This window comes from Hemicordylus capensis, chromosome 3, assembly GCF_027244095.1.
Source record: "Hemicordylus capensis ecotype Gifberg chromosome 3, rHemCap1.1.pri, whole genome shotgun sequence".
Lineage (NCBI taxonomy): Eukaryota > Metazoa > Chordata > Lepidosauria > Squamata > Cordylidae > Hemicordylus > Hemicordylus capensis.
The window spans coordinates 309306108-309318182 of record NC_069659.1 but is presented as its reverse complement, the minus strand read 5'-3'; the positions used below and the strand labels follow the sequence as shown (position 1 = coordinate 309318182).

Below are 12075 nucleotides of genomic sequence, written 5' to 3'. Positions count from 1 at the left end.
AAAGCTCACTGGCTGAGGCCAGCCATTATTGGTCTCACAATCTATCTCATAGGGTTGTGTGCCCTGATGAGAAACCTGGACGAGAGAAGGCTGGTGAAGTTCATGCCATTAGTTTTGAAGAGACCACCAATTTTCTTCAAAAACTAATGGCATGAACTTCACCAGCCTTCTCTTGTCTTTTATTGTCCACCAATGGCCTTAGCAGCAGGGCAGACTGCAGGTTTCAGGGGGCCCTCAGCAAATGAACCCTATCTGGGTGGGTCCCATTAGAGTCACTCTGTTACCACCACATGAAGGCTATGAGAATGGAAGTGGTCTTGGGGACCAGCAATAGACCCTTCAGAGGGCACTGGGACCTCAAATATGTTTACCACTGAAGCAGCCTTGGACCTCAGAGAGCTGAGGCAGCCCCTCCCTAGGCATACTTAAAGCCCTGCATGCCCTGTTTGAGGGGAAGGCAGAAGAGGGAAGGCTGAGCCAGCAAGCTCATACCATAAGTTCTTGAGCAAACCATCATCAACCTGAGATAATCCAATTGACACAGATCCTCCTTTAAAGACCTGTGTGGCCTTCATATCCTTTCTTTTTTGTTTTAGTATTATAATTTGTTAATGGTTGAGTGCATTGGCAAAAAAGCAGTGAACTTTCCACAGGAAATGGCTTCAAGACACCTGATGCAGGAACATTTCTAAGCTTAAGCAAGTCTGGGTCTGGTCAGAGCCTGGGATAGAGACTGAGAACTTTCTATGTATACTGATCTGAGCTACACGATAGAAGAAAGGCAATTTAAATGCAATAATAATATAACTAAACATATAAATGCAAGAAATAGGTTTAAGTAAAATGGGGACATTTATATTGCCATGGCTGCTTAGAGGAAGGGCATGTTGAAAATACATCTTTAAAATTTCATCTACAGGACAGAGTGCAGTGGGGCAGTCCGCTCCCTGTGTTGGGCCATATATGATTATTCCTGAAAGAGCAGGTTTTAAAAATTTACCATCCTTGCCCCTCCTCCAGAATTATGAAACAGCACATTCATTTACTTGGAGGAAAGTCCCAGATTTCAGCAATGCATGATTCCAGGCCATGTCACATTACCACAGGTGAGCCAGTAAACTGCCGCAAGAATCTGGGTGGGTTTTTGTTGTGTGTGTGTGTGTGTGTGTGTGTGTGCACGCACACAAGTACAGTATGGAGTTGAAAGGACTAAGATATTTCAGAAGCCTTAAAATGTAAAGTAATAATGGATTATAAATGGAAATTTTAAAAAGTCATGGTTATGTGAAGATAGCTATAATTACAAGGCTAGTGGGGCAAAACTTTCATATCCAAAAGCCGCACTGACACTGCTGCTGAGCACTGCTGCTGACTTGTCTTCTCACACAAGTCCCACTGTGTTAAATGGAGCTGACTTTTTAATCAGAGCTTTGTAAGAAGAACGCAAGTGTGACTTTTTCCCCAAATGGAGCGAAAGGGTTCAAGGGCCCAGCGCTAACCGGGCTGAGCCTGTGCGGATAACGGGCAGCAGTGCCCCTCTCGCCTCCTGCCGTTTCGGGAGGGGAACTGGAAAAGCCGCCCCGCTCTTCGAAGCGGCCGGGCGGCGCATCTGAACTTGGAGTTGAGGGTGGCGCCTCGAAACAGCAGGAGGCGAGGCCTTGCAACGTAGGGGTGGAGGAGGCAGGGCAGACTAGCTGCGTGTGGCGGAGACAAAACCGAGGAGGAGGGTTGCTGTTACTGCTGAGGCGTCGGTGGAGAAGGAGGGGCAAGCGGCGGAGGAGGAGGAGGAGGCGGGGGGGAGCGAAGTAGGCGCCGCCTGTGTCCGCTGTGGCGCTCGCTCTCCGGCGGGTGGGATAAATGCGGATTCGGGGGTGGGCGGTCGTTTAGTAGCTCAGACAGGCGGTGTGAGGAAGCCCAGTTGGTGCCGCCGCCGCCGCCACAGCGCTTGTTGCTCCGAAGAGGCGCGTCCCACGCGAGCAAAGGTGAGGGTCCTTTGGGCGCGAGGTGCCTTCCAGGGATAACTCCACCACGGGGCGCCTGGCGGCTTCCCTGGGTGGGGCGGGCGCTCTCCTTCTGCTCCACACAGCTCCCTTCACTTTTTTCCAGAGGGTTGTTTCTTCTTCTTCTTCTTCTTCTTCCCAGTCCTCCTCCCCGCCTCGTGCTTTCAACTCGGGCTTCTGTAGTGGAGGAGCCGCCCTCTAATCGCCCTACTAATCCCCGCCGTGTTTACGTTTCTCCCCATCCAGGATGATCCCAGTCAGTAGAGTCCCTTGGATAAACTAAGTTTTAAGCCCTACACCAGTGGAGGAAGTTGATCTTTTTCTTTATGGCTCTTCCTCCGCCAGCTTCTCTTCTGAATTAGGGGCCGGGCGGCTGAGTTTGTTTGTTGAGGGAGAGAAGTGCTAGTTTTGTATAACGGGCACGAGCGTGTTTTATTTCCGAGCTTAAATGTACCCAGGGCTGCCTTCAAGTAATTCGGTTTCTCTAACTAAAGGCTACCTAAGGTGTTTATTGGCTAACCCCAGTCCGGGACTAGTTTGCAAGTATCCCTTTCTCCACATGGAGGTTCTCTGATTATCCCAGTACCCCTACCCATCTGGTCTTTAGCATTTGGGAAGATTATCAGCACAACTTAAACTGTGTTTGAGATTTTCACTTTTGTTTTGATTTGCTTTATGTTGTTGTAAACCGCCCAGAGGTGGAAGTTTGGGGTGTCTACAAATTTGACAAAGAAATAAAATATCTCCAACTTGACTCTCTAGGCAATAATTATGTCTCGGTTATTATGATGGACCTAGTGTAATTGGAAATATTATAATTAAGCCTTGCTTTTTCATCCTCCTCCTGTGTCCCTCTGTTGGATTCCTGAGCAGCTTGAAACAAGTTACTAGCCCACAAATACCAGTGTATTTTCTTCCTCCCTCAGGCTGTTGAAAATAACTCAGTTATTCAGTAGTAGCAAAACCTTCCGTCTCTGTTTGACTGTCTGGAGGCAATTTTTACTTGCCAGTGGTGAGGAAGTTTAGCCTATACTTGTAGATTATCATGGGTGGGAGGGTGGATGTCTGCTAATAAGGAACAAGTGGCTGGTAAGACATGAATGTCTGCACATCTTATTGCAGAAGTGATTTGCCTCTTTCTGTGGAAAGATTTTCATGACATGCTGTGGCTGCCTGCACTTCTTCCTCACAGTATCTTGAGTCTATAGCAGTAGTTCTGTGACAGAATTGCAGTCTTCCAGCATCTCCACTGACCCCCCCCCTTTTTTTTGCAAGGTTGTACAAATTGTAGATGCTTGTATTACTTTATAGTTGTAGCCATTTACTCTATATTTCCTTCTGTGACTTTGTGATGAAGCTGTTCTTGGGGTTAAAAAAAACAAACACAAAACCTACTCTATAACTAAATTTGTCTGTCTCTGTAAAGTAGTGATGACCACAGTGAGGATTTTAAAAAACGGGCTTCCCTTGCTTATAGCAGTAGCATCACTGAAGTTAAGGAAGTTATGTTGGTGTGGACTGTATTTAAGAGTCATCATCTGGGTCTGTGTATGGGATTGGAAAAGGCTGCAGATAACTTCCTTGCCAGTTTGTACAAATCAAACTCACTTTATCCTGTGGTGTCCAACCGAGACATTGTGTTTTCCATCACCTAAGGAAGAAACACTTTTCTTAGACTATACTTGCAAAGAAGGTACACATGAGGCTTTATTTGTGTGCTAATTATGAAATGGAGCTTTTTTACATGTGAGTGTAGTGCCTCATGGCTGTAGAAGATGGATAGGATCACAATATGCATAGCCAGTGTTGAGTAGTGCTTATTGGGACCAGGGTGGCGAGAGTTCAAATATTCATGAACTCTTGCTGTGTTACCAGAGGCGTATCTAGGGAAAACAGCACCTAGGACAAGCACTGAAATTGTGCCCCCTGTCCAAACATCTGACACCCATCTTTCAGATAACTTTACCATAATATCAGCTGAAAAATATAAGTCAAGCTCATTAATCTTTTAATATTTCAAAAACTATTTAGCAGTGGACATAGCCAGACCTGAAAATGCTAGAAAACTACTGGGGCTCATGAAATACCCAAATACTATGTGGAGGTGTACTTGGAAAACTGAACAGAAGTGCTTGCCTAATTCTCTACTATGCATTGTAGCATCACTGTTACATAAGTTTTAAAAATAAATGCCTGTCTAATTCTCTATTATGCATTGTAGCATCACTATTACATCAGTTTTAAAAATAAATGGAGAATTTGACTTTTCCCAGATACTCTGAAAATAATTAAAGGATATGCAGAGTAAACTGTGTCACTGCTTGGAATATATTCTAGTATTTCAGAAAGACTGTTAAAATGTGAGAAAGTGAGCAAGAAACTCCCAGTGGGCCTTAATTCTAAGGATTTCACACTGATTCAAAGACAAACTCACCATTAATAGCCATATTATTAAGACATCACATTTAACTCACTTATCACAAGAAGCAAAGTAAGAGCCAATGAATACAATCCTATCTCATAAGCTTCAGCTCAGTATTCACAAGCCCTGATTCTCTGTACATAGTGCCAATCTGAACATGTGTACAGAGACATATATTAAATTAATTTTTTTAACCTGTAGCCCCTTCGGGGGGGTCTTCAAAGGTTCCCCCTCCCCCCGCTGGCCTCTAGAGCCTCACAGGGACCATTTGAGCATGTATTGTGGCCATTTTTAAATTTTTTTTAAAAAAAAATGGCCGCTGAAAACAAAATGGCCACTGAACATGCTCAAATGGCCTCTGTGAGGCCTGGCATGGCCTAGGGCCTCACTGAGGCCATTTGAGCATGTGTGGAGGCCATTTTGTTTTTGGCAGCCATTTAAAAAAATTTTTAATTTTAAAAAATGGTGCCCCCCCTTCAGGTGGTACCCAGGACACATGCCCTGCCTGCCCTACCCTAGATATGCCCCTGTGTTACTTCATGAAGCTCGCTGTGTTACCTCAAGTCAGTTGATTATCTCTCAGCCTAACCTACCTCAAGGGTTGTCAACAGGATTAAAAAAAATCCTGTACACCAAGCTGAGCTTCTTGGAGGAAGAGAGGGATAGAAATGCAAAAATCTAAAACAAATGATTATTGCTGTGCTTTGAAATAAGTGAGATTTTGCCTAAATATTTGTAGTATCTTTATCTCAAAGGAAACTTTTAAATACTATTAATGTAGTGGACAGCATCTTCTGATAATGCCCTATAATTTCTTATTGGAAGTTAAATATTGGACTGGAAAGAATCCTAAGCATATTTATATGTATAAAATGTTCCATGCAGTGTTTGCTGCACAAAAAAGGTATGTGTTTAAAAGCCTCTGTTCATAGCTGCTTACGATTCTCAAGGGAAAGTTCTGAGAACAATCTGTGTATATTTCCAGAAAAACAGATATTCATTTAAAAAGATAATGCTAAATAAAAAGTAAATTAGAAACTTCTGTACAAGACTAAACCGTTTCGGGTACAGCCTTTTGAAAATATGCCTCTCTCTGACCAGCATTTTGATAATGCGGAGTGTTACATAAGCATGTGTTAATATGGCCAGTCTTGGAATTAACAGAGAACATGGTTGCTGTTCTGGTGATCTGAGGCCTCATCTGTACTGACATCTGAATCTGAAATATAATGTATTATTTCAGTTGACTATATCAGTTTCTAAAGAGTTAGCTGGTCTGAGTAGGGATTTTCTGTGTTGCCAAATAGTTGAGCATAAGGCAGGTGTACAGTGACTGAAACACTGAGTAATCAAAATGCTGAGGCTGACTGGGAGTTGGAGAAGCAAATCAGAGAGGGGTCAGAGAGACAGAGCTGCAACAATGAGTGACTTCAATTACCCTTGCATAAACTGCGCAAATTCACATGCAGGTATTGACAGAGAGGCCAAATTTCTTGACATGCTAAATGACTGTGCTTTAGAACAGTTAGTCATGGAACCAACCAGAGAGAAGGCAACATTGGACTTCATCCAGTGGTGTCCAGGTCTTGGTGTGAGATGTCAGAGAACCACTGAGGAAGAATGACTATAATGTGATCCTTTATGTGAGTGGAGCATTGCCAGTGAAGTCCAACACAGATGTGTCGACTTCAGAAGAGGAAACTTAGCAAAAATGAGGGGACTGGTAAAAAGGAAACTGAAAGGGAAAGTCGATCACTCCACAAAGCATGGAACTTATTCAAAACCACTATAATAGAAGCCCAGTTGGAATGTATACCTAGAAGAAGGAAAGGTACCACCAAGTTCAGGAGGACACCAGCATGGCTAACAAGAAAAATCAGGGAAGCTATAAAAGGGAAGATTTCCTTAAGTCCTGTCTAAATTAAGAGAACAGAAAGGAACATAAATTCTGGCAAAAGAAATGCAGGGAGACAATAAGGAATGCAAAAAGAGAGTTGGAGGAGCATATAGCTAGAAGTGTCAAAGGGAATAACAAAAACGTCTTTAAATATATCAGAAGCAGAAAGCCTGTCAGGGAGGCAGTTGGACCCTTAGATGATGAGGGCGTGAATGGGATTATTAAGGATGATAAGGAGATTACAGAGAAGCTGATTGAGTTCTTTGCATCTTTCTTCACGGCGGAGGATACTGACCATATACCCACTCTGGTATTGACCATATACCCACTCACGGCGGAGGATACTGACCATATACCCACTTCTCAGGCTTGGAGGCTGAAGGACTGGGCCAATCTGAGGTGACAAGAGAGGATGTTCTAAACTGTCTTGAAAAACTAAAAATTAACAAATTGCCAGGGCAGATGGCATCCACCCAAGAATTCTGAAGGAACTCAAATGTGAAATTGCTGATCTCCTAGCAAAAATATGCAATTTGTCCCTACAGTTAGGCTCTATACCAGAGGGCTGGAAAGTAGCTAATGTAACTCCGATTTTCAAGAAGGGAACTAGGAAACTACAGGGCAGTTGGCTTAACATCTGTGCAGGGTAACTTGATGGAAAGCATGCTTAAGGATAAAATAGTTCAACAAGGCCTGTTTTTCTATATGTTTAAGGAGAACCAGCATGGCTTCTGCAAGGGCAAGTCTTGCCTCACCAACCTTTTGGAGTTCTTTGAGAATGTCAGTAGGCATGTGGATAAAGGTGATCTGTTTGACATAGTATACTTGGACTTCCAAAAAGCTTTTGACAAAGTTCACCACCAAAGGTTCTTGAGTAAACTTAGCAGTCATGGGATAAGGGGATAGGTTCATGTGTGGTTTGGTAACTGGTTGAAAGACAGGAAACAGAGGGTAGGAATAAATGGTCAGTTTTCACAATGGAAGTAAGTAAGTGGAATCCCCCGGGTGTTCTTATGACTGGCTCTGTACTGGGACAGATCCTTGTTCATAAATGATCTAGAAGTTGGGGTAAGCAGTGAAGTGGCCAAATTTGCAGATGCCACTAAACTATTTAGGGTAGTGAAATCCAAAACAGATTGTGAGGAGCTCCAAAAGGACCTCTCTAAACTGGGAGAGTGAGTGGGAAAATGGCAAATGTGGTTCAGTGTAAGCAAGTGTAAAGTGATGCAAATTGGGACAAAAAACCCCAACTTAACATATACACTGATGGGGCCTGAGCTATCAGTGACTGACCAGGAGAGAGATCTTGAGATTGTGGTGAAAGTGTCAAGTCAGTGTGTGGTAGTTTTGAAAAAGGCCAATTCCATGCCAGGGATCATTAGAAAGGGGATTGAAAATTTGTATAATGCCCTTATACAGATCTATGGTGTGGCCACATTTGGAGTACTGTGTACAGTTCTGGTCACTGTATCGTAAGAAGGACATTGTGGAACTGGAAAGGGGGCAGAAGAGGGCAACCAAAATGATCAGGGACCTGGAACATCTTCCTTATGAGGCAAGGCTACAGCATCTGGGGCTTTTTAGTTTGTGAAAGAGGCGACTACAGAGAGATTTGATTGAGGTGTATAAAATTGTTCATGGAGTAGAGAGTGGACAGAGAAATCTTTCTCCCTCTCTCACAACACTAGAACCAGTGGTCACCCTGTGAAACTGAAGGCCAGGCAATTTAGGACCAACTTAAAGGAAGTACTTTTTTACACATCACATAATTAAACCATGGAATTCTCTGCCACTGATGATGGCCTCTAGCTTGGGTGGCTTTAAAAAGGGCTTAGACAAACTCAAGGAGTATATGTCTATAGCCACCTCCAGCCTCAGAGGCAAGATGCCTCTAAATACCAGTTGCAGGAAAGCAGCAGCAAGAGAGAAGGCATGCCCTCTTGCCTGTGGGCTTCTCAGAGGCATTCTGAGTACCCAGAATGTTGGGGGCAATATGCTAAATCATTGTAAACCGCTTAGAGAGCTCCGGCTATAGAGCGGTATATAAATGTAAGTGCTATTGCTATTGCTATCTGGTGGGCCACTGTGTGAAACCGGATGCTGGACTAGATAAGCCTTGGACCTGATCCAGCAAGGCTGTTCTTATGACTGGATAATTATTAACTAAAGGTGTGTAGATAGCACTGCAACTAAGGATTCTTCTAGAATGTAATGCTCTGAAACTGTACCTTCAGTATTGGTTATGAGCAATACTTCTTAATGGATGGAATTGTTGTTTGTGCCATCAAGCCCTTCAGCCAACCTGGAATAGAGAAGGTAGGATAGAGAAGCGAATGGTGGGAAGCTAAACAATTCATTGGAAATGGGATGAACCTTTTGTTCACTCAGTCATGGAACTGGAATGTCTTTCCTAGTTAAAGCTTGGCAATGCACTTGGCTCTCTAATTTAACAAGCACTTTCTGACAACATCCTTTGAGAAACTGCTCAGAGTGAAGAACTAGGTCAACCACAAAATGAGCGCTCTAGAAAAGCAATATTATTCTTCCTAAAACCATTGAATCCACCTTAACAACTAAGAGAAAATCGGAGGGCTGCTGTGGTAATAACAGGTACAAGTTTTTAAAGAAGCATTTGTGTATGAGACATTTGAGAATATATGTGTGTAACCTTGCTCTTTTCCTTGTCTTCAGAGGAGTATTTCTGAGCATCCCTCTTGTTGAATTTCACAGGGAACCATTTGAGGGGCAATTCTTCTGTTTTATAGTCTATAATGTAAACAGCTATATGTGCCAAGACTACTGTTACAATAAGCTTGGTGGCTTTATGAGCCTATTTGTTAGAAATAGAAATAATTTCAGATGAGACTTATGGTTTAATGGAGCATTGCTTATTTTGGGAACTAAAAAGTATAGCCCATTTGTAACATGTAGTGATCAGCCACCCCTCCCCTAAAGAGTTAAATGGAATTGAACCCTGTCCTGACTGACAGGCTGGTGAACTCCAGGGCTCAGCCAATCAGCACACCAGGTGGGTGGGACCTAGAGAGCCGTGGGGAGGACGGAGAGTATTTGTGAGAAGAAGCTGGCTGGGGGTGCAGAGCAACACATGTGGCCAGGGAGGTTGGCTGCTGGAGGATGACTGCAGTTCTTGGAAGATAGAACTGCAGGGGCTTGAATTCTCATCTAGGATTTGGTGAATTCAAGACAAAGGAAGCCAGGGCTCTGGCTCTGGGAAGTTAGACTAGGGAAAGTTTGTTTTGTCAGATTTTGTGTTAGACTTTCAGTTTCTTTTGTGTACACTTTGTATATCCCTGATACTGGTCTGTTATTGTTTACCTGTAATGTAACTAAACTGAGAAACACTAGCCTTCGCCCATCCAGCCATATACAAAAGATTCTGTAAGCTTTTAAAGGTGCTTTTGTATTTTCCTACATACCTGTTCTTTGCAACTGGGCTACCACGATTTTTAAACTGTGCTGCCCCAACATCATTCGGGGTGCTTTATGAAGCATTCTTGTAACCTACTGAGTACATTTACCTGTAACTAAAAGCTGAGAGAGTCTCAGACAGAAACAGTCTGTAGCATTTGAATAAAATTGTTTTTCTTTTTGTTCTGTTCTCTTACAAGCCTCTCCAAGTGGATTTTTAACTTGGGAGAAATGGGAAATACTAAAAAGACTGAAAGTGGGTCTTACTCTGGTGCAAGCACATCCTCCGACGTTCAGCTGATTACCATTTTTCTCACTGTGTGTAGGCTTGCACATGGAGACATGTCTTTCATTCAGCATTTCTTTCCCTCGCTTGAGGTTGCTCTGAGACAAAGGCTATAATCCGCTACAATACATTTACTGCATTTTTAGTAAATCTGGACTAGCTCTGTACTCAAGTCGCTATGTACTGGAATACTCTACATGTGTAAGCAATTGGGCGTTAAAAAGTGTTCCCTCTAACGGGGGATTCCCAGATGTGGTTGAATACTACTTCCATAATCCCCCAACAGAGGCTATTGCATCTGAGGATGCTGGGAGTTGTAGTCAACCACATCTGGGAATCCATGTTAGAGGGAACACTGCTGTAAAACCTGAGCTTTCAATTCTGGCATCACTTGTGTTGTCAGCTGCTTTTGTTACTTTGAACAGGTAAGTGTATTCGTTATGTTGCTGATAACATTCAGGCCTTTTCACAGCTAGTGAACAACACAAAACCATATGACAAATTAGTATGACAGATTCAGAGAATTATCTGAATCTGTCATACTAATGATCAGAGCTTAGCACATAATTGCCACGTAATGTATTGGACCAAACGAGACCCAATAAAATAAGACGTGGTGGTGATGGAGCACAACTGACTAATGCAGGGTTGTGTGACCAATCTTTTTGACAATTAGATAAGTTAATGTAAAACCTGAACTTATTCCTGTATCAAAGTCTGTTCAACTAATCACAATCTGTATCAAAAATGAAACTGAAAAGTGTTAAGTCTATGTAATTACGGATAATGAGTACTGTGGGTTGCACAGTTAGGTTCAGGATCTTCCCTGTTCCAAGGTACCCCCTGAAAAGTTGTTCTTGAAGGTAGGGGGTTTCTCTGCAATGATGTGGGATGTGGCTCTGTGGTGGGAGGGAGGGACGGAGGGAGGAATCCCTGGAACTTGGGAGCCTGGTTTTGAAGATCCCCCTCCCTCTGCAGCTCCGTTCCCAGGCTCCAGGAGCAGCTTCCCTGAGAGGGTGACCTCGGGACCGAGGAAGGGGCAGGGAAGACCACTTGTGCACTTACTGCAATTCTTACTGTAAATGCAGCCCTGTATGTTTAAATGACAATAAAATCAAAGGAGCATTGAGTGCCTTGCTAAAGGGAGGCTTATTTTCTTATTGGGAGACTCCAGGGTTGTGGTTTTGAAACCCTTTTTATGAAGGGTTTTGCCAGTGGAATGCTGGTTTTTCATTTGAGAATTGTCCTGGAAATGGCTTTAGGAAGGATACACGTCTTCCTTAGGCAGAGACTCCCTGACTTACAAACGTGTGTACATACAAACAAAGCTCCATAACATATTACATTAAGGAATTCCTCAACGTACAAACACCAAAACACATGTACAAACAAGTCATCATTCTTGGGATCTACTTGCGTTCTGAGTTAGGAACATCTAACTTAGGAATGAACTTTTGGAACACAATCACTTTGTAAGTTGGGGACTTCCTGTATTCCACAGGCATATTTAGATATCTAATCAGGCAAACTCTCATATGCATCATACCGGTAGGCATCATCACAACCTGGCTTCAATGATCATGTGAGTAAAGTAAACAGTCTATATATTTACCAAGACTGTAGAAGCAATAAATAAAGTGCTTATGTTTCTGCACGGTGGCATATTGGAATATCTTGTTACTATGAAACAACAATATAGTTCTGATAAATATTCCTTAAAACATTTTTGTGCTGTCTTCACACTGAGGAACATAGAAAGCTGCCATTTACAGAGTCAGACCATTGGTCCATCTAGCGCAGTATTGTCTACACTGACTGGCAGCAGTTTCTCCAAGGTTGCAGGCAGGAATCTCTCTCAGCCCTATCTTGGAGATGCCAGGGAGGAAACTTGGAACCTAGATGCTCTTCCCAGAGCGACCCCATCCCCTAAGGGGAATATCTTACAGTGCTTGCACGTGTAGTCTCCCATTCATATGCAACCAGGGCAGACCCTGCTTAGCTAAGGGGACAAGTCATTCTTGCTACCACAAGAACAGCTTTC

The 12075-nt window shown here is 43.1% G+C and overlaps 1 protein-coding gene across 1 annotated transcript in view; it reads left to right on the top strand.

The window, feature by feature from the left end:
- Positions 1 to 1666: 1666 nt before the first annotated feature.
- Positions 1667 to 12075, top strand: part of SERPINE2 (serpin family E member 2) — a 51560-nt gene continuing 41151 nt past the window's right edge. The window contains exon 1 of the mRNA XM_053309090.1: positions 1667 to 1982. The gene's annotated coding sequence lies outside the window, so the exon portion shown is untranslated. The remainder of the gene's footprint in view (positions 1983 to 12075) is intronic.